The sequence below is a fragment of the Paroedura picta genome, chromosome 2 (genome assembly GCF_049243985.1).
Source record: "Paroedura picta isolate Pp20150507F chromosome 2, Ppicta_v3.0, whole genome shotgun sequence".
Lineage (NCBI taxonomy): Eukaryota > Metazoa > Chordata > Lepidosauria > Squamata > Gekkonidae > Paroedura > Paroedura picta.
Genome location: NC_135370.1, coordinates 172,978,512 through 172,999,200, shown reverse-complemented (window position 1 = coordinate 172,999,200; position 20,689 = coordinate 172,978,512). Strand labels below are relative to the sequence as shown.

The following is a 20,689-nucleotide window of genomic DNA, read 5'->3' as shown; positions in this document are numbered from 1 at the left end:
GGATTGAACTACATAAACCAAAACATTATCAGAGACTAAGTAGGTTATTTTCTATAATTTCATCACCCGTAAGCATACAATAAGAGAAGATTGAGTTATTAACAATATTGAGAATATATCACTGATGAAGGTAATCGAAAACAGACTATACCTAGGAATCCGTATTGAAATGGTTTTGAACATTGGGATAAATCATTTCGCCATTGCCTGCTTGAGACTTTTTTCTTCTGCTTAATCACGGCTGACGGGTCTTCTTCACCTGTTGCGGTAGAGCTTTTGCCAGCTGGAACTCTCAAAATGGGATGGGAGAATCCACGGCAGCTGAAGTAAGAAACAGGTAGATTCAAATCCAGCAGGGTCAAAGCTCCTTTCATAAGGTCCTTGACAGAGGGAACCTTGAAAGTTCATGCACTGGAAATCTTGTTGGTCACCAAGGAGGTGCTGGATTTGACTCCAGCTGACCTTCTGCAGTCTAAGATGGCTACGCTTGAAAGCAGGGCCTGAGTGATGCTGGCACCTGAACTATTGTTTTCCCCAGAATATCAGCCTTAGTAAGGCCATATTTCACTTGCTTGGTTATTGTTAACTGATATTAAGTCAGACTTCTCTTGAAATGAACGGTTTGAGGGCTAACAAATGGCCAAATACTGAGCAAATTAGGATTCTGTTCCTCTCCTGAACATTCCTAAAGTCTCAGAAGATTTGACCTGTTCGATCCTCATTTTATACATAAAATGTTGCCTTACATCACGACCTGTACCCTTTCATCCGGCGACTGATTGTTGGTTGGAATGCTCCTCAAACTCGTGAAGGTTGGCTTATGGTCTTAGGATTGGCTTTATGGGAGACCTACCATATCCATGTTTGGCCCCTCTCTCAAGGATTATCAAGGGTTATCCATCTTTGGAAATTTTTAAGCAGAGGCTGGAGAGCCATCTGACGGATCAGCTGATTCTGTGAAGGCTCAAGGGGGTGAAAGGTTAGCGTGGATGAGCAATAGGGTTGTGAGTGTTCTGCATGGTGCAGGGGGTTGGACTAGATGACCCATGAGGTCCCTTCCAACATTATTATTCTGTGATTCAGGAATTCATTTTTCTTGGGTCGCAACTGGCTCAGTGTGGTGGTTGCAGTAGGAAAATTAAGGGGCTTTTTGCACGGCTTCAAAATCGCACAATGGTTGCCAATTGGTAACGCTATTGATTTGCCATAACGCACGACGTCGTACACAATCTGCAACACTCCTGAAACCAATCCGCAAAAAGCGCTTCGTTGTAGCGCTTTCAGGGAAATCCCCAAAAGTGGATTCACCCTCCGGATAGCGATACACTCCTGCAACCAATCTGCAACACTAGCGCTAAAGACCTGTGCGTTACCATTGTTGCGGGTTCTTCAAAGTCCCTCCTCCTGAGCCTGTCCTCCAAACTTCCGGCGAAGCGATCGCCATTTTTTTTTCTCCGAGCAAGCGGGGATAAACGCACCAGCGAGCCTCTTTCTGTTTAGAGGCTTCCCTGGCTTCAGTCCTTTACCTTTAGTCACTAAGCACAAACCACATAAAAGCCCGTTTGCTGAAATAGTCCCTTTATTTTTAACACATTAATTCAGCCGAAAATCGGGCCCGTGAGAGGGGGGGGGGATTTTTTTTTTTATCACTCGAGGCAGCGTGCCAACGATCATACGATCAAACGACAGCTCACATTAGGCAGCTGGATGGGTCTCTCCGTTGCAACGAATCTACCTAGATTCGTTGCTATGGGTCTGTTTTTTTTTAAAAAACCTTTCTTAAAGGGAAAGGGGCTGTTTGGGAGCATGCTAACGGCTGCCCATTGGCTGCTTGATGGCCAGGGGCGGGACGAGCTTGGCAATAGCGCTTCCTTTCTAGCGATTTCTGCCGAGACCGGAAGCCTGTGGGAAACGCTAAAAAACGCAACTGATTCCACTACAAAGGCAGGTATGCATTGGGACATTGGAACGACGAATTCCACTATTTTAAATGGCGATTTTTCATTCCGCAAACAATTTGCAACAAAGATCCCCGTGCGAAAAGGCCCTAAATGTCAAATTGCTCCGAGTCACCCAGCAATGATAAGCTTGAACCGATCATGGAAAAACAAGGACATAAACCTGACTACCAAATGTAGATTAGTTCAGTCTATCATATTTTCCTAGCCATTTATGGCTGTGAAAGTTGGACGATGAAGAGATCGGACAGGAGAAGAGGTAATTCCTTTGAACTCTGGTGCTGGAGAAGGCTTCTGTGAATTCCAGGGATGATTCTATGATTCTGAGAAAAGTTTCTTGTCCAGACTTGCATAGTGGCACCAAGAAAGACAGGATGCAACATGGCACTGCTGTGGCCAGCCTGGAATGGACCGAAAGACTCTTTCGTGATTTTGTGGGGCCGTTCGTGGCTGTTCTTCGTTCGTTGGTGGAGCCATTTGTTTGCATGATGCTAATGAAAAGTTGAACGGTAGTAGTGATATAGGATAAATATCTTCTCCAAGACTAGAAGCAGCTTAAAGACTAACACAATTTCTGCAGGGTAGGAGCTCTCGTGAGTCACTGTTGACTTCCCAGATGGATACCCATGTTAATCTGCCTGTAGCAGTAGAAAAGGCCAAAAGTCCAGGAGCACCTTAAAGACTAACAAAATTTTTGGCAGGGGTGGAGCTTCCTTGAGTCACGGCTCACTTCCAAGATGGATCGTCATTTTAGTCTTTCTGTAGCAATAAAAAAAGACCAAGAAGAAGAAGAAGAAGAGTTGGTTCTTATATGCCGCTTTTCCCTACCCGAAGGAGGCTCTAAGCGGCTTACATTCACCTTCCCTTTCCTCTCCCCACAACTGACACCCTGTGAGGGAGGGGAGGCTGAGAGAGCCCTGATATCACTACCCGGTTAGAACAGTTTTATCAGTGCCGTGGCGAGCCCAAGGTCACCCAGCTGGTTGCATGTGGGGGAGCGCAGAATCGAACCCGGCATGCCAGATTAGAAGTCCGCGCTCCTAACCACTACACCAAACTAGCTCTCTGGCCAAGAGTCCAGTACCACTTTAAAGACTGGCAGAATTTGTGGCCGGGGAGGAGCTTTTGTGAATCACCGCTCCCTTCCAAGATGGGTAACCTTATTAGTCTGTCTGTAGCAGGGGAAAAGAGCCAGAGTCCAGGAGCAGCTGAAAGGCCAGCAAATTTCCTGGCCTGGTGTGAGCTTTCATGAGTCTCTGCTCGCTTCTTCTCTTTAGATCTCTGGACTCTTGCTGCTTTCCATTGCTACAGGGAAATCAACCCTTGCTCTTTCTCCAAGACAGTGCTACAATGCAAAGACATTAATATCTTCCTGCCTGCCAATCACCGGAATGCATACATTTGCGGCTTTTTTGCCTTGAGAGAAATCCTGCTGCTTCTTGACATTATCCAAATCCAGACCGCTCCCCGCCTCGGCCATACCAAGCCGTGCGTTCTTGTGCCGATCCTTAGTGTCACTTGTCAAAATCCCCTGATGTGTGACCGCTTAGGCACATGGGGGCCAGAAATGACCCTCACCAACGCGGGGAAATTGCGGTCACAGTTTGCTCTTCGTGCATATTCCTTGTACCGTGTCCTGCCGAGAAGGTCTCGCTAAGTGGGAAATGATAAATCTCCCTGGAAGCCAACCTTCCCAATCAGCCCTTGTGTTTGTACAGCTCATAAATTGGACAGTCTTTATAGACTATTGTACCTGTGATTGAGCCTTCATTACGTCGTTAATGAGATGTGAAAATCTCCGCCGACGAGGACGGGATAATGCTGGAACATAACCTCCCTCCCTTCCCCCTCTGATGTTTGGGACGCAATTGCCAATACCCGAAGCATTCCGCACAAATCGCAGACATGATCTGGTTGCTTGATAACAACACAGTGGCTGCGCATCGCAAAGACACTCTCAAGTACTTGAGCATGGTGCGTCACTGATGCGCTAACAGCTAGGTGTTCTTTTTAGAATGTTGAAAACCAGCCAAGCTAATGATACATCGTGCCTAGGATTGCCAGCTGTGGGTTGGGAAATATCTGATTTGGGGAGTACAGCTTAGGAAGGGTGTGGTCTGTGGAGATGAGGAAACTCAACAGGGTATGATGCTATAGAGTCCACCCTCCAAAGCAGCCGTTTGAAGAAGATAAGAACTTAAGAGAAGCCCTGTTAGATCAGGCCAATGGCTTGTCCAGTTCAACTCTCTGTGTCACACAGTGGCCAAAACCCAGTGGCCAAAACCCATGTTGGATCAGCCCAATGGCCCAGCCAGTCCGACTCTCTGTGTCACACAGTGGCCAAAGCCCAGATGTCATAAGGAGGTCTTCTATCCTAAGAACATCAGAGAAGCCATGTTGGATCAGCCCAATGGCCCAGCCAGTCCGACTCTCTGTGTCACATAGTGGCCAAAACCCAGGTGTCCTAAGGAGGTCTTCTATCATCATAAGAACATAAGAGGAGCCATGTTGGATCAGCCCAATGGCCCAGCCAGTCCGACTCTGTGTCACATAGTGGCCAAAACCCAGGTGTCCTAAGGAGGTCTTCTACCCTAAGAACATAAGAGGAGCCATGTTGGATCAGCCCAATAGCCCAGCCAGTCCGACTCTCTGTGTCACACAGTGGCCAAAACCCAGGTGTCCTAAGGAGGTCTTCTATCCTAAGAACATAAGAGGAGCCATGTTGGATCAGCCCAATGGTCCAGCCAGTCCGACTCTCTGTGTCACACAGTGGCCAAAACCCAGATGTCATAAGGACGTCTACTATCATCATAAGAACATAAGAGGAGCCATGTTGGATCAGCCCAATGGTCCAGCCAGTCCGACTCTCTGTGTCACACAGTGGCCAAAACCCAGATGTCATAAGGACGTCTACTATCATCATAAGAACATAAGAGGAGCCATGTTGGATCAGCCCAATGGCCCAGCCAGTCCGACTCTCTGTGTCACACAGTGGCCAAAACCCAGGTGTCCTAAGGAGGTCTTCTACCCTAAGAACATAAGAGGAGCCATGTTGGATCAGCCCAATGGTCCAGCCAGTCCGACTCTCTGTGTCACACAGTGGCCAAAACCCAGATGTCCTAAGGATGTTTTCTATCATCATAGAACATCAGAGAAGCCATGTTGGATCAAGCAGTTGGCTCATCCAGTCCGACTCTCTGTGTCCCCCAGTGGCCAAAACCCAGAAGCCATTTCTCCAGGGGAACTGATCTTGGCCATCTAGAGATTACATCTAAACGCAAGAGATTTCCAGGCCCTGCCTGGAGTTAGGCAACCCAGCATGCACAGTTTCTTAAATGGATGAGATCAAGGTGGCATTCCGAAATCACAACAGGCTCATTCCGCAGAGGCTTCTTGGCCTGGGTGTGGCTTCTCCGCTGTGCTTGATTGTCCCTCCCCTTGCCCCTCCCACCTCCTAGTCTTCAGCCGGGTGTTTGCTCAAGCACTTCCCAGTTGGAGTGAGCTCTAATTCAGCCCAGCGTCTGAATACAGGCGGCCTTGGCATGTTGGAGTTTGTTTACTCTGCGCCAAGCGGCATTTAATCCGGCCTTAGAATCCCTGTTTATTGGGGGAAACAAAACCCCTCTTTGCCAAGGACATCTGCGCTTGTGTGTCTCACCCGGCACAACTGAAGCACCACCGGGACAAGCTGCGCTGGAACAAGGCAGGAGGGGTAGGGGTGGGGAGCGCATGAGGGAAACCCACAAGCTGTGTCCGTGCCAAACCTCTGCTTAATTAGCTCGCCGTGATGTCTGAATGCGGCCTGGCTCGCGAGGCAGATTTGCAGCCGGCTAGCATCAGGAAGTGGTTCCCTGAAACCAGGCAAGAATCTTCCCTTTTTTTCCCCATGTGTGTTTAAGTTCCTTCAAGTTGCTTCTGGCTTACGTTGACCCAATAAATCAGGGGTAGTCAAACTGCGGCCCTCCAGATGTCCATGGACTACAATTCCCAGGAGCCCCCTGCCAGCAAATTGTAGCCACATGGAGGGCCACAGGTTGACTACTCCTGCTATAAATGAACGATCTCCAAAACATCCTCTCATCTTTTTTTTTTTTTCATTTTGGATTGTCTCATCTTAGGCCAGTGGTTCTCAACCTTCCTAATGCTGCAACCCTTTAATACAGTTCCTCATGTTGTGGTAACCCCCGACCATAAAATCATGCAAGTGTTCTTTCACGGAAATTAAACCAAAACTGACCAAAGGCATGAAGATCCATTATTCATGAGGGTATAGAAATTGTTTTCCTCCCCGGGGTTTCTCAGTTCAGTTCTGCCTCTTGTCCCACCATGCTGATCTCGCTCTTTTCCCCTGCTCCAGGCAGACAAACACTCTATCGTGATCTACCCTGCAAGGCTGTTGTGTGGATGGCGTTCCCCCCCCGGGCCAAGTTGCTTGCCCTGCTGCGACCCCTCTGAAAGGGTCATTTGACCCCAAAGGGGTCCCAACCCCCAAGTTGAGAACCACTGTCTTAGCGATTTTGAGGTAAAAGATGATCAAAAATGGTTTACCATGGCTTTCTCCTGCACGTTCCTTACCAGGGTTAGCTGAAGTGATGTTGCTATTGTCCCTGATAGGTCCGCCGCCAGTGTCACCTTCCACTCCTACTGCTCTCCAGTAGCTGCCCTTCAAGAATTCCTCCGCCCCCAATCACTGTTTGCTCTCTTCTGCCGAGGTGGCTGATGATCCTCTTTGTCTGGTGTCTGCTGTGACTATTCCACCTTGAGTAGAGTGACTCTGCTATGAGAGGGTGGTCAAACTGTGGTTCTCCACCTGTCCATGGACCACAATAACCATCAGAGTCCATTTTGCAGGGTTGGCCAAACTGGTTCACCTGTCCATGGACTACAATTACCATCAAGGGTCTACAAGTGTAGACCCCTTATGCAGGGTTGGCCAAACTATGGTTCTCCACCTGTCCATGGACTACAATTACCATCAAGGGTCTACAAGTGTAGACCCCTTATGCAGGGTTGGCCAAACTGTGGTTCTCCACCTGTCCATGGACTACAATTACCATCAGAGTCCCTTTTGCAGGGTTGGCCAAACTGGTTCACCTGCCCATGGACTACAGTTACTATTAAGGGTCTACAAGTGTAGAGCCCTTACGCAGGGTTGGCCAAACTGTGGTTCTCCACCTGTCCATGGACTACAATTACCATCAGAGTCCCTTTTGCAGGGTGGGCCAAACTGGTTCACCTGTCCATGGACTACAATTACCATCAAGGGTCTACAAGTGTAGACCCCTTATGCAGGGTTGGCCAAACTATGGTTCTCCACCTGTCCATGGACTACAATTAGCATCAAGGGTCTACAAGTGTAGAGCCCTTACGCAGGGTTGGCCCAACTGTGGTTCTCCACCTGTCCATGGACTACAATTACCATCAAGGGTGTACAAGTGTAGACCCCTTATGCAGGGTTGGCCAAACTATGGTTCTCCACCTGTCCATGGACTACAATTACCATCAAGGGTCTACAAGTGTAGACCCCTTACGCAGGGTTGGCCAAACTGTGGTTCTCCACCTGTCCATGGACTACAATTACCATCAGAGTCCCTTTTGCAGGGTTGGCCAAACTGGTTCACCTGCCCATGGACTACAGTTACTATTAAGGGTCTACAAGTGTAGAGCCCTTACGCAGGGTTGACCAAACTGTGGTTCTCCACCTGTCCATGGACTACAATTACCATCAGAGTCCCTTTTGCAGGGTGGGCCAAACTGGTTCACCTGTCCATGGACTACAATTACCATCAAGGGTCTACAAGTGTAGACCCCTTATGCAGGGTTGGCCAAACTATGGTTCTCCACCTGTCCATGGACTACAATTAGCATCAAGGGTCTACAAGTGTAGAGCCCTTACGCAGGGTTGGCCCAACTGTGGTTCTCCACCTGTCCATGGACTACAATTACCATCAAGGGTGTACAAGTGTAGACCCCTTATGCAGGGTTGGCCAAACTATGGTTCTCCACCTGTCCATGGACTACAATTACCATCAAGGGTCTACAAGTGTAGACCCCTTACGCAGGGTTGGCCAAACTGTGGTTCTCCACCTGTCCATGGACTACAATTAACATGAGCCCCTCATGGTAATTGTAGTCCAGGGACAGGTGGAGAGCCAAAGTTTGGCCAACCCTGCCTTGTGGTCTTACTCTCAGCTTTGCTGACACACACGGACCCCTCTCCGTGTTAAGGGGCGCTTCTGAGAGGTGGCTTTGAAAGATATTCTCTGGTTAATACAGTTGAAGCAACTTATGCAGAGGGACTTCCCCTAGATCAGGGGTAGTCAAACTGCGGCCCTCCAGATGTCTATGGACTACAATTCCCAAGAGCCCCTGCCAGCGAATGCTGGCAGGGGCTCATGGGAATTGTAGTCCATGGACATCTGGAGGGCCGCAGTTGGACTAACCCTGCCCTAGATACTATTTCAGGAGACTGATCATTTCTGATTGCTTTACTGCTACGCAATCTGTGTAATAACCGTAGTCATAAAACTACACAGAATCTACTCTTCAACCCCGAATCCAGTGTCCTGCCCTGACTGTTTCAATTCCAGCAGCTTTAATGGATTCATGCCTTTTTCCTGTTGCCGGAAAGCTGGGAAGAAACTGAATTTGTCCTTGGGTTTTGTTGTTAGTGTTAGGTCCTTTATCCTCACTTACCCCTTGAAAAGGCTGAATTATGGCTCGAGGGCCCGTCGGTGTCACGCATGGTAAACATCAGCAAATGTACCTTCTTAAGGCCACAGCTGTGGTTCCCCCGTCTTGGCTGGATTCGTTCTCGGAACATTGTGATTGATAATGTCATTCGTTTACTTGGCAGGGTGGTGTCCACTTTTTGGTAGACTTGGGCATGTCGGAATGCTTTGTTGCTACGTCTGGAAAAGTTGTGTTAGACCCAGCATTTCCTCTTGTAAGATTTTTGCTTTGAAGGAGAAGAAGGAGAAGAAGAAGAAGAAGAAGAAGAAGGAGAAGGAGAAGAAGAAGAATATGATGATGATTATGATTATGATTATGATTTTGATGATGATGCAGAAGAGTTGGTTCTTATATGCCGCTTCTCTACTTGAAGGAGGCTCAAAGTGGCTTACAGCTTCCCTTTCCTCTCCCCACAACAGACACCCTGTGAGGTGGGTGAGGCTGAGAGAGCCCTGATATTCCTGCTCGGTCAGAACAGCTTTATCAATGCCATGGCGAGCCCAAGATCACCCAGCTGGCTGCATGTGGGGAGTGCAGAATCGCACCCGGCATGCCAGATTAGAAGTCCGCACTCCTAATCACTATACCAAACTGTAGGACAGAGTCACGCACGAGACACTAAGGGGCACCTCAGAAGAACTGGTTCTTATATCCCACTTTCCTCTACCGTAAGGAGAAGCAAAGTGGATTGCAATCTCCTTCCCTTCCTCTCCCCGCAACGGTCACTTTGTGAGGCAGCTGGGGCTGAGAGAGTTACGAGAGAACTGTGACTGGCCCGAGGTCACCTAACTGGCCACATGTGGGGAATGAGTGGGGAAAGTCACACCCAGTTCTCCAGATAACAGTCTGCCACTCTCAAGCACTAAACCTCGCCAGCTCTGATTAAAGGGCCTGATTGCTTCCTTCTGTCTTTATGGCACATCGCGGACTCGGGGCTTCAGGGCCTTTCACCATTTAGGACACAAAGGCATTTTGCCCCCCCCCCCCCCGTTCCCCTCTTGTCTCCTCAGTCGGTACGTAGCCGAGCCATACGTGAGGGTCGCTGGATTGGGTGGTCCTTTTCCTTGATGTCTATGCCAGCCCCTGAGGTTCATCTGTCCTTTTGATGGGGTTTTCCATCATCATCTAGAAGAGGCCATGATCGAGGAGATGGAAATGGGAAGAACTTGACCTATAAACGGCGAGGGGTGGAAGGGAAAGACCTCCTGACCGCAGAATGGATTGCATCCTTTGTCTGTGCCTCCTGAGCTGATAACAGTCAATTATTTGGATGAGCAGTCACTGAGAGCTAGCAAAAAGAATGACCCCCTTTGCCTATTTCTCTCTCTCTCTCTCTCTCCATTTTCCTTCAGCTATTGATGCCCGTGTTACAAGAACACTTTAAAAAGTGATAATATTGATCTCGCTTATTACGGAAAACGAAACCACAGTGATTAGACGGAGCCTTCGTTGGGCTCTGATGAAAACGAAACCTGTTACGGGTCCATTATTCAAGAAGTTACGGTCACGTTGACCGAAATGTCGAATTGGTCTCTCTCCCTGCCCCCTACTCCTGTCGGTATCCCGTACTGGGGTGACCCGTAATCTCATCTGCTCTTGTGGATGAAGATTTATTAACCCGTACTAAGGAGCTACAAGCCTTGCCCTTGGCGGGAGGTGACAGGAAAAGCCCAGATAGGATTTTTTCCGGGGTTAAGTGTTTTGAAGACAGAATGACAAATGATCAGTCTGTGCACGGAGCCACGAGGTACCCTGAGCTGTATTTTATTCAGTTTGGGTCTTGCTCTAGATGACCTCTCTTTATGACTTCGACCTCCTGGGTCCAATTGAAAGCAGGATGCAAAGTTCTGCTAGCAAGGTGGTATTATTATTATTATTATTATTATTATTATTATTATTATTATTATTATTTAGCATTGACGGTCCTATTATCATTAGCTTTTTTGTTGTTCTTGTTCACCTAACCAGGTTACTGGGTTTGGGCCTCTGGACCTGAACTACGAGTTCTCAGAAATCTGGAGTTAGTGGCACCACATGTAACAGCTAGCAAAGTTCAGCATGTTTGGGTGTATTTATCTTATTTTATTTTATTTATATTTATATACCGCTGCTCTCAAATGTCTCACGGTGGTTTACGAGATCGATAAAATACAATGAATTCCCCTAAAATACCCCATTAATATAAATATAACATGGCAAAATAATAACATAAAAAGATGGCGACTAATAAAATATCAAGCATAATAATAATAATAATAATAATAATAAGAAGAAGAAGAAGAAGAAGAAGAAGAAGAAGAGTTGGTTCTTATATGCCGCTTTTCTCTACTCAAAGGAGTCTCAAAGTGGCTTACAGTTGCCTTCCCTTTCCTCTCCCCACAACAGACACCCTGTGAGGGAGGTGAGGCTGAGAGAGCCCTGATATCACTGCCCGGTCACAACAGCTTTATCAGTGCTGTAGCGAGCCCAAAGTCACCCACCTGGCTACATGTGAGCTCGCCAGATGAGGAGTCTTGCTCCTAACCACTACATCAAACTGGCTCTCTGTGTAAGTGTTAGGGGCAGTTCTAATAATCGAAGGAAGGAAGCACCCCCCCCCCCCCGCTGCCGCACACACCTTACCTTCCAGCCACAAAATTCTGGTCACCTTACTAATAATGCTGTTCTTTTAGAGCAATTCTCTTAGAACTCTTTCAGCTCCACCTACCGCGTAGGAAGGGAAGGTGATTGTAATGCACTTTAAGACTCCTTTAAGTGTTTGTTTGTTTGTTTATATACCGCCCTCCCCAGAGGCTCAGGGGTAGTGAAAGGCAGAGTATAAAACCCAGCTCCTCCTCCTCCTCCTCCACCTTCTTTTAACAATGGTTACCTCAGCTTGTCAATGATCATTCATATTCTGTTTTCCCTTTATAAATGCTGATCTCATTACCTTCATCCTATCCTCTCCCTTCTCCGTGGAGACTCACATGGTACCCTGCCTTGCTGGGCCACAAGATGTGGGGTGAGGAATGAGACAGGCCTCACAAAACTGTAGTTAATGCACTAATTTCAGGCCGCAGTTGAAAACCCAGATCTCCAGGTCCTACCTGGAGGTTGGCCACCCTGCTAGTGAAGCCGAGGTTTTGTGTGTAAAAGAGCAAGAGTCCAGTAGCATCTTAAAGACTATCAATCACTGTTTATTTCTCCAGAATCTCATACCTTTTCACAATTTTTGCTGGTTTTTATGGTGGCTCTGTTCAGATAAATACGGCTGCCCATCATGATTTTGTGTGATGTTCTCCAAGGAATGCCATCCTTAAATCTGGCGAAGTGTTTAGGAGTGCGGACTTCTAGTCTGGCAAACCAGGTTTGATTCTGCGCTCCCCCACATGCAGCCAGCTGGGTGACCTTGGGCTCGACATAGCACTGATAAAGCTGTTCTGACCGAGCAGGAATATCAGGGCTCTCTCAGCCTCACCCACCCCACAGGGTGTCTGTTGTGGGGAGAGGAAAGGGAAGGCGACTGTAAGCCACTTTGAGACTCCTTCGGGTAGAGAAGTGGCAAATAAGAACCAACTCTTCTGCATCATCATCATCATCATCATCATAATTATCTTCTTCTTCTTCTTAAATTATGATAATAATGAATTTTAACCTGAAACGACCAAATTGCTTCTTTAAAATACTACAGCTGAGTGTTTTTTTATTATTGAGATTGCATGTAAAGCAGGGGGGAAATCCTTCTAATTGGTTTTGTATTGCTAAGTGCAGTGTAATAAATCTTTAGAGGGCAATTGGATTTCTTGTGCTGTTTCGAACGTGAAACGTTTGTTAGCTTTTACAGCCGTAATATTCTTAATTTCTCCCATGGCACTGTGTTGCTTTAAAATCTTTTAGCTGTGCTAGTTAACTGTGGGCTCTTTTCATATTATTTGCCTGTGTCTGTGCTGCTGCAAATCTAATTTATTTTTTGTACTTATTTATTTGGAATAGTCTTCCAACCTCCTCTCGGTCATAGCTGGATGTTCAAGATGATGCAAAATCTGAGCCAATTTGGTGTAGTGGTTAGGAGTGTGGACTTCTAATCTGGCATGCCGGGTTCGATTCTGCACTCCCCCACATGCAACCAGCTGGGTGACCTTGGGCTCCCCACAGCACTGATAAAACTGTTCTGATCGAGCAGGAATATCAGGGCTCTCTCAGCCTCACCCACCCCACAGGGTATTTGTTTGAGCCTCCATCGGGTAGGGAAAAGCGGCATATAAGAACCAACTCTTCTTCATCTTCATCTTCTTCTTCTTCTTCTTCTTCTTCTTCTTCTTCTTCTTCTTCTTCTGTATTCCATAATATTGGGTGGAGCCATCAAGTCACATACAGAGCGACCCAAAACAATAATGTTAAACTGAGCCCTGTCCCTGGTCTACCTCCAATGCCTTCTGGAAAAGGAACATTTTCTCCACCTTTGAGAAGGCTTAGCAGCCTGGCCTGGTCTTGTCAGAGCTGGAAAGCTAACACAGGGTCAGCTGTGGTTAGTACCTGGATGGGTGACCATCAAGAAAGTCCAGAGTTGCTTTACAGAGACAGGCAAAGCTCTTCTTAGCTTGGAAGCTACATGGTCCCAGGGTCATTGTAAGTCAGTTGCAGCTTAGAATCATAGAGGTGGAAGGGGTTGCTTTAGGATGCTTTGGGCTGATCCTGCGTAGAGCAGGGGGTTGGACTAGATGGCCTGTATGGCCCTTCCAACTTCATGATTCTATGATTCTGTGATCCTGCATTGAGCAGGGGGTTGGACTAGATGGCCTGTATGGCCCCTTCCAACTCTATGATTCTGTGATCCTGCATTGAGCAGGGGGTTGGACTAGATGGCCTGTATGGCCCCTTCCAACTCTATGATTCTATGATTCTGTGATCCTGCATTGAGCAGGGGGTTGGACTAGATGGCCTGTATGGCCCCTTCCAACTCTATGATTCTATGATTATGTGATCCTGCATTGAGCAGGGGGTTGGACTAGATGGCCTGTATGGCCCCTTCCAACTCTATGATTCTATGATTCTGTGATCCTGCATTGAGCAGGGGGTTGGACTAGATGGCCTGTATGGCCCCTTCCAACTCTATGATTCTATGATTCTGTGATCCTGCATTGAGCAGGGGGTTGGACTAGATGGCCTGTATGGCCCCATCCAACTCTATGATTCTATGATTCTGTGATCCTGCATTGAGCAGTGGGTTGGACTAGATGGCCTGTATGGCCCCTTCCAACTCTATGATTCTATGATTATGTGATCCTGCATTGAGCAGGGGGTTGGACTAGATGGCCTGTATGGCCCCTTCCAACTCTATGATTCTATGATTCTATCATTATACGTTCAGTAATGCTGAGAGCGCTGGAAACATGCCTGAAGAACATGGTCTTAGGCTTCTAAGTGGAGCCCAAACTTCCCAAGAATTACTTGGGGGGGGGGGGTAGTGTGGATCAGCTCCACAGCAGTATTAAAACCATCAGTGCAAAAATAGCTGTCAGAGTGTTCTTGTGCAGGCATTTGCTGGAGCCCTACCAGCTCCGTAACCTGTTTGCTCGGGCACAGAGCGAGCAAACGCTATAAATTCATTCCTATCGTCTCCGTTACATTTTTGTTTTGTTTTGTTTTTGCTTCTGCCGTTCAGCCCAAGCCGTAATTGAAATGCAGAAAGCTAGCACATCACTGGCACCAAATTGCTAATTTCTCATGCTAGTTAGTTTATTCTCTGTGCAGCTGTCCTCACTTCTTTCTCTCTCTCCCTCTCTCTCTCTCTCTCCCCCCCCACCCTTCTCTTTTTTTCTCTCCACCACATTAAAGTTGCTTGTCTATTTTGGTCTCATGCCTTGCCTCCGTAGCAGAATGTACTCTTGCAGGGGAATTCTGCTAACACGAACATTTTGGATCATCTCGAAATCCACCTATTGGCGTTTTGAAATTGGATGGCTTTAAAAGTGCTCCTCTCCCGTGAACGCACTTGGGTAAACGCCGCCTAATTAACGTGGATGTTTTGGGTGAAATCATGCATTAAAAGAAGATGCAGGCTTGTTTTTGTATACCTAGATCAGGGGTCCCCCAGCATGGTGTTTGTGGGTGCCCTGGCACCTCCTGGCCCCTTTCCTGGCACCTGCCCAGTATGTTTAGACCAGGTTTTTTCAACCAGGGTTTCATGAAACTCCGGGGTTCCTTGACAGCCCTGGAAGGGTTTCCCGAATGAGTGGGATTTAATTAATTTTTAATCTATTTTGAATATATGTTAAACTTTTGTGGCGCAGGGTGGTAAGGCAGCCGACATGCTGTCTGAAGCTCTGACCATTAGGCTGGGAGTTTGATCCCAGCAGCCGGCTCAAGGTCGACTCAGCCTCCCATCCTTCCGAGGTTGGTAAAATGAGGACCCAGCTTGCCGGGGGGTAAACGGTAATGACTGGGGAAGGCACTGGCAAACCACCCCGTATTGAGTCTGCCATGAAAACGCTAGAGGGCATCACTCCAAGGGTCAGACATGGCTCGATGCTTGCACAGGGGATACCTTTACTGTTTAATCTATTTTGTTTCCTTGGATTGTATTTGCGTATGCCAATAAAGGTATTCTGAGTCTGAGTCTACCATGGGGCAGGGAGGGGGCAGAAGGTCAGGGGAGCCGCTTTGCCTCCCACCCCCAGTACTCCAAACCCCCTCTCCACATTTTTGGTTTCAGTTTTAGAAACGAGGAAAATCCCATCCCTTTTTCTTGCTGGGGGGTAAACGGTTATGACTGGGGAAGGCACTGGCAAACCCCCCCCCCCCGTATTGAGTCTGCCATGAAAACGCTGGAGGGCGTCACCCCAAGGGTCAGACATGACTCGGTGCTCGCACGGGGGATACCTTTTCCTTTACCTTTAAGCTATGTCAATATTTCAAACATGTTCAGAGCTTGCCAGTAGCTATTAGTCTGGGAGTGGTGGGCCATAAATTAAACAACAACAACAACAAGAACAGAGGCTCAAAAAGGTTGGGAACTCCTCTAGATGCATGAACCCGTGATCCAGTCTGTGTGAACCATTCCGTTTTGCACATCCTGGTTTTCCTGTTTTGTGTAAGTTTGCCAAATCCGTCCTCTGTGAGGGGAGAAGTGTGACTGTTGTCTTTAGCGGTTTTTGCACAGCAAGAATGCAGTCTCCTCATTGCAAACAAGCTCAGCTTAGCCGCAGGTCCCCTGCTCTGCTGTATCCCGATGGAACAAGGAGATTCCCTGTGCTGATGTGTCTACTGTCCTTCAGCTCTCTCCTTTACCTAGGTCTGGATAGCAGCACACAGTCTGAATCTCCACCAATCATACTGCTGGGGAGGCGGAATGGTATCTATAGCACAATCTCGTCAGAAGCTAAGCAGGATCAATACTTGGGGAGGGAGAGGGGGGAACCACCCTATGCAGCGGCAAGGGGTGAGAGGATACCTGTGTTTACCTACGTAGAAGGTAGCCATGTTGAAGAGAGGGCCAGCTGGTTTACGGCAGCTTTAGAGACAAGGTCTAGGAACAGGAGGTTCAGATTACGGGAAAGGAGGTTCCACTCAAATGTTAGGGAGCATTTTCCGATGGTGAGGGCTGTTGGTAGATGGAATGGGCTGCCTCGGAGGGTGGGGGAGTCTCCTTCACTGGAAGATTTTAGGAGGAGATTGGAAAAACACCTGCTAGTAGTGTGTTTTTTAAGTCCTCAAAAGGTGGGGGAGCTGGACTGCATGGCCCTCTGTGGTCTTTCCAGCACTGTGTGATTCTGATCTCTTCCTGTAGAGGAAATGGCAACTTGGAAGGGAGAACTGTACAACATTGCATCTCTAATGAGCTCTTTCCCTTCCCCCGAACTCTGGCCTCCCCAGATAGAGCCCCTAAATATCTAGACCAGGGGTAGTCAACCTGTGGTCCTCCAGATGTCCATGGACTACAATTCCCATGAGCCCCTGCCAGCAAACGCTGGCAGGGGCTCATGGGAATAGTAGTCCATGGACATCTGGAGGACCACAGGTTGACTACCCCTGGTCTAGACAGTTTCCAAGACAGAGCTGGCAATTATATGGCTTCCACAACTTGTTCCACATCCATTTTCTTTCCTTTTCTTTAAAGTCCAGGATGCTGAGCTGATGCTAGTTCAAATCTGCTTCAGATCTGCCAAGAATTCACTTAGGTGCTTGTAGACAGCCAATTTCTCTGCTTTTTAAGAACATAAGAGAAAGGGATGCTTATTAAATTTGCAGATGATGCTAAACTGAGGTGAGCAGATATCTGGCCCTGCATGGCGGGATGCGGTGGCGGCATCAGGCGGCCCCCCTCCCTTCCTCCTCCTCCTCCCTTACCCCCTGACCCTTAGAAGGGCGGTGGCGGGGTGATGCCGGTGGCGACGGGCCCTCCCTCCTTCCTCCCCCCTCCCCCCTTCCCCCCTGCCCCACTCCCACTCCCTTCTCCCTCCCCGACTGGCCTTAGGGCGGCAGTGGCCTGGGTCAAGGAAAGAAGGCCTGGTCCTGGAGGAGGTAGGGAGGCCTGGAGGAAAAGGCCACCCGGAGGAAAAGGTGGCAGCAGAGCTGGCCAGGAAGCCCCGCCCCGGAGCCTCCTGAGGCCACGTGCCTGCCCTGGGGCCTCCTGGGACCGGGCTGTCTAGTGGGCTGCCTGCTGTGCGGACAAACATTTTTTTAAAAAATTAATTTATATATATATATATATATATATATACACACGAACGCCCCGGGACATTTTGAAAACGCCGCGGAACACAGGGCAAATGCCCCAAATGCGGGACTGCTCTGCCAAAGGTGGGAAAGATGGTCAACTTATGCTAAACTGGGAGGGGTGGCAAATACACCAGAAGCCTGAATCCGGATACAGGATGATCTTGGCAGGATGGAAAACTGGGCTAAAATGAATAAGAGAGCAGGGCATCACTGCTCCAGTCTTCCTGCTGGCACATGGGTTTTATCCACTGTGTGACACAGACTGTTAGACTGGATGGGCCATTGTGTGTATCCAACCTTTGCTTGAAGACTGCCAGTGAGGGGGAGCTCACCACCTCCTTAGGCAGCCTATTCCACTGATGAACTACTCTGACTGCGAAACATTTTTTCCTGATATCTAGCCTATATCGTTGTACTGCGTGTCCTCTCCTCTGCAGCCAACGGAAACAGCATCCTGCCCTCCTCCAAGTGACAACCTTTCAAATACTTAAAGAAGGCTATCATGTCCCCTCTCAACTTCCTTTCAAACATATTGGAGAAGTGTTGTTCTGTATCCTTGGAGCTTGAAGTGCAACGGTGTGGGGGCTTTTGGGGTTCTGTCCCACTGGCGGACCTCCTGTTGGCCCCTGGGTTTTGGCCACTGTGAGACACAGAGGGTTGGACTGTATGGGCCTTTGGCCTGGTCCAACATGGCTTCTTTTATGATTTTTTGTCTGGGGCAGGGATGCTCTGTCTTCTTGGTGCTTGCAGGGACAAGAGTGGTAGGGTTTCTGGAGTTCTGGCTCTGCTGGTGGGCCTCCTGATGGCACCTGGGTTTGGGCCACTGTGTGTCACAGCATGTTGGATGGGTTGGGCCAGTGGCCTGATCCAACATGGCTTCTGTCCGGGGCAGGGATGCTCTGTCTTCTTGGTGCTTTGGGGGACAAGAGTGGGAGGGCTTCTGAAGTTCTGGCTCTACTGGTGGACCTCCTGATGGCACCTGGGTTTTGGTCACTGTGGGACACAGAGTGTTGGGCTGGAAGGGCCATTGGCCTGATCCAACATGGTCCCTCCTCTGTTCTTGGGTTCTATTTTCCTTTTTGTGACTCAGCAATCCTTTTCATGGGGTTGGCATTCCAGATCTTCAAAGGGATTCATTGCCCTTTAATGCCCTAGCTGTCACTCGGTCTCACTCACCCTTTGGGTTGCAGGCCAGCCAAAGCCTGGGTTTACTGAAGCAGAATCCAAGCGTGCGGTTTGGTGCGTTCCAGCACACATGTTCAGGAATTCTTCCTCTCCTCCCCTTCTCGCTCCCTCACCGCCGTGCCCTTCGTCGATACGTGGCAAAGTCAGCCGTCAAGCTTCGGAAACAATATTTCCAGAAAGAAACCTTTCCCTCCCCCCCTGCTGCGCGGAGATTCTGCGGCCTCACAAACAGATCCTTGTAACGGTTGTGTGTGTTTGGCAGTCTCAGGGCTGTTTTATTTTTGGCTCAGCTGCGTCCCTCCCTCCCTTTTCCTGCCCAAGTTTGGCTCCGGCTGCGCTGGCTACCTGTCAAGTTTTCGGTCTTGGTTGTAAGACACTTGTGTCTTGACTTCTAAAGCCTTTCTGGAACAAAGGCCAAGTTTCTCCTCCGAGTCATTAATTTCCCGTCTTCCTTTGCCAGCAGAGGTCATTTGACTCGGGCCTGCTTTCTTTCTCCTGGGCTTAAATACATCATTGTCGGGCTCTTTGTGGAGGCTCCGGGCCGTCCTGTCCTCAGCAAAGGCTTTGGAGGCCAGAGCGCGTCCAGCTCACTCAGCCCGCCTGAATGCAGAGGTGCTCAGACAGACTGCACCGCCCCAGCGCCGGACTTCTGCCGCAGACGGAGAAATATTTCTGCTGCAGTCGGAGGAAGATTTCCTTCCTTTCCTCTAGAGCAGCTTTCCTCGAGTTTTCTTTTTTTACCGTTGAGAAACCCCTGAAACGTTCTTCAGGCTTCGAGATCTGGCAGAATATGGTTGGGAAACATATCTGTGGACGTGCCTACCCAGGGACCCTCCTGTTCCCACCCCGTACAGGCCCATCCTTGGCCATTTTGGGAGGGAGGGATGGGTCAACATGATCATATATGGTAAGGTGACCAGATTTTAACATTGGTAAAGCGGGACACCATTGACCGGGGGGGTTTCTTGATTAAAAATTTGGTCTATATGGAGCAACAAAAAGTTTCATATTGTAATTGTAATATATATATATATATATTTAATTTCAACATAAGTACAATGTGCCAGGTGCCCCCAGATGTCCCTCTAAAAGTGGGACAATCTGGTCACCTTAATATATGGCCATATCACCCGATAAATGTTTAACAAATTCATTAACTCCCACCCATTCTGGAAGCCCTTCCAGGGCCGTCACAAAACCCTGGCTGAGAAAGCCTGATCTAATGACTGGTCCGTTCTACTGGAGATGCCGAGGATCGAATAGGGACCTTCTGCATGTCCAGCAGATGCTCCGCCAGAAACCCCACGTATTTTTTTTTCAGACCTTCAAAAGTCCAGCCAATAAACAGTCCTTGGACATGAGGGGTGTGCGTATTAATTGCTGTCAAAAAAGCTTCTGATTTATGGCCGCCCTTTGAATTCATGTCCTCCAGGACCTGAAATCTGAATGCTGTGGCTTCTTGATAGAGGCCATCCGTCTCATGCTGCATCTTCTCCTTTTGCTGCTGCCTTCCGTGAGGGACATGATGGGTCTCTTATACTGATCTGCCAGTCCCTTTTATCTGGTTATTGCATGTAGGACTAGCACCCACCAGGCATGGGGATGGGGAAATTTCCCATAGATATAACTGATCTCCAGATTACAGAGCCCCTGGAAAAAAATGGCTGCTTCAGAAAGTTTCAGGCTCTGGCATTATATTTTGCTAAGGTCCGTCCTCTGCTCACCGGGCTCCTCCCCTAAACCCCTAGGAGTTTCCCAACCCGGAATTGGCCTCCCTAACACATGTCCCTTTCTGTCTTTTTGCTGCCCCCAAACATTCAGTTCCCCCACACCCAAGCTGCTGCTTCTCTGAGACAGTTGCATGTGTGACCTAGGGTTGCCAACCTCCAGGTTGGACCTGGAGATCCATCCGGAATTACAGCTGAATTTCAAACACGTGTCCCCCTGGAGAAAATGGCTGCTTCGGAGGGTGAACTCTGTGGCATTATACCATGCTGTGGCCTCTCCCCTCCACAAAACCCTGGTCTGCCCAGGGGCCACTTCCCAAATCTCCAGGAATTTCCCAACCTGCAGATGGCAACCCTGTTGGCAAGCTTAGAGAGGAAAGACTTGTT

The 20,689-nt window shown here is 48.5% G+C and overlaps 1 protein-coding gene and 1 long non-coding RNA gene across 3 annotated transcripts in view; one reads left to right on the top strand and one right to left on the bottom strand.

The window, feature by feature from the left end:
• Positions 1 to 20,689, top strand: part of BRF1 (BRF1 general transcription factor IIIB subunit) — a 307,644-nt gene that overhangs the window by 177,814 nt on the left and 109,141 nt on the right. The gene's annotated exons all lie outside the window — the stretch shown is intronic.
• On the bottom strand, positions 1,562 to 18,864 carry LOC143830817 (uncharacterized). Its single transcript, XR_013228605.1, has 3 exons — positions 18,567 to 18,864; positions 8,655 to 8,916; positions 1,562 to 2,717 (listed from the first exon to the last, which is right to left on the bottom strand). It is a non-coding gene; the product is annotated as an uncharacterized LOC143830817 (long non-coding RNA).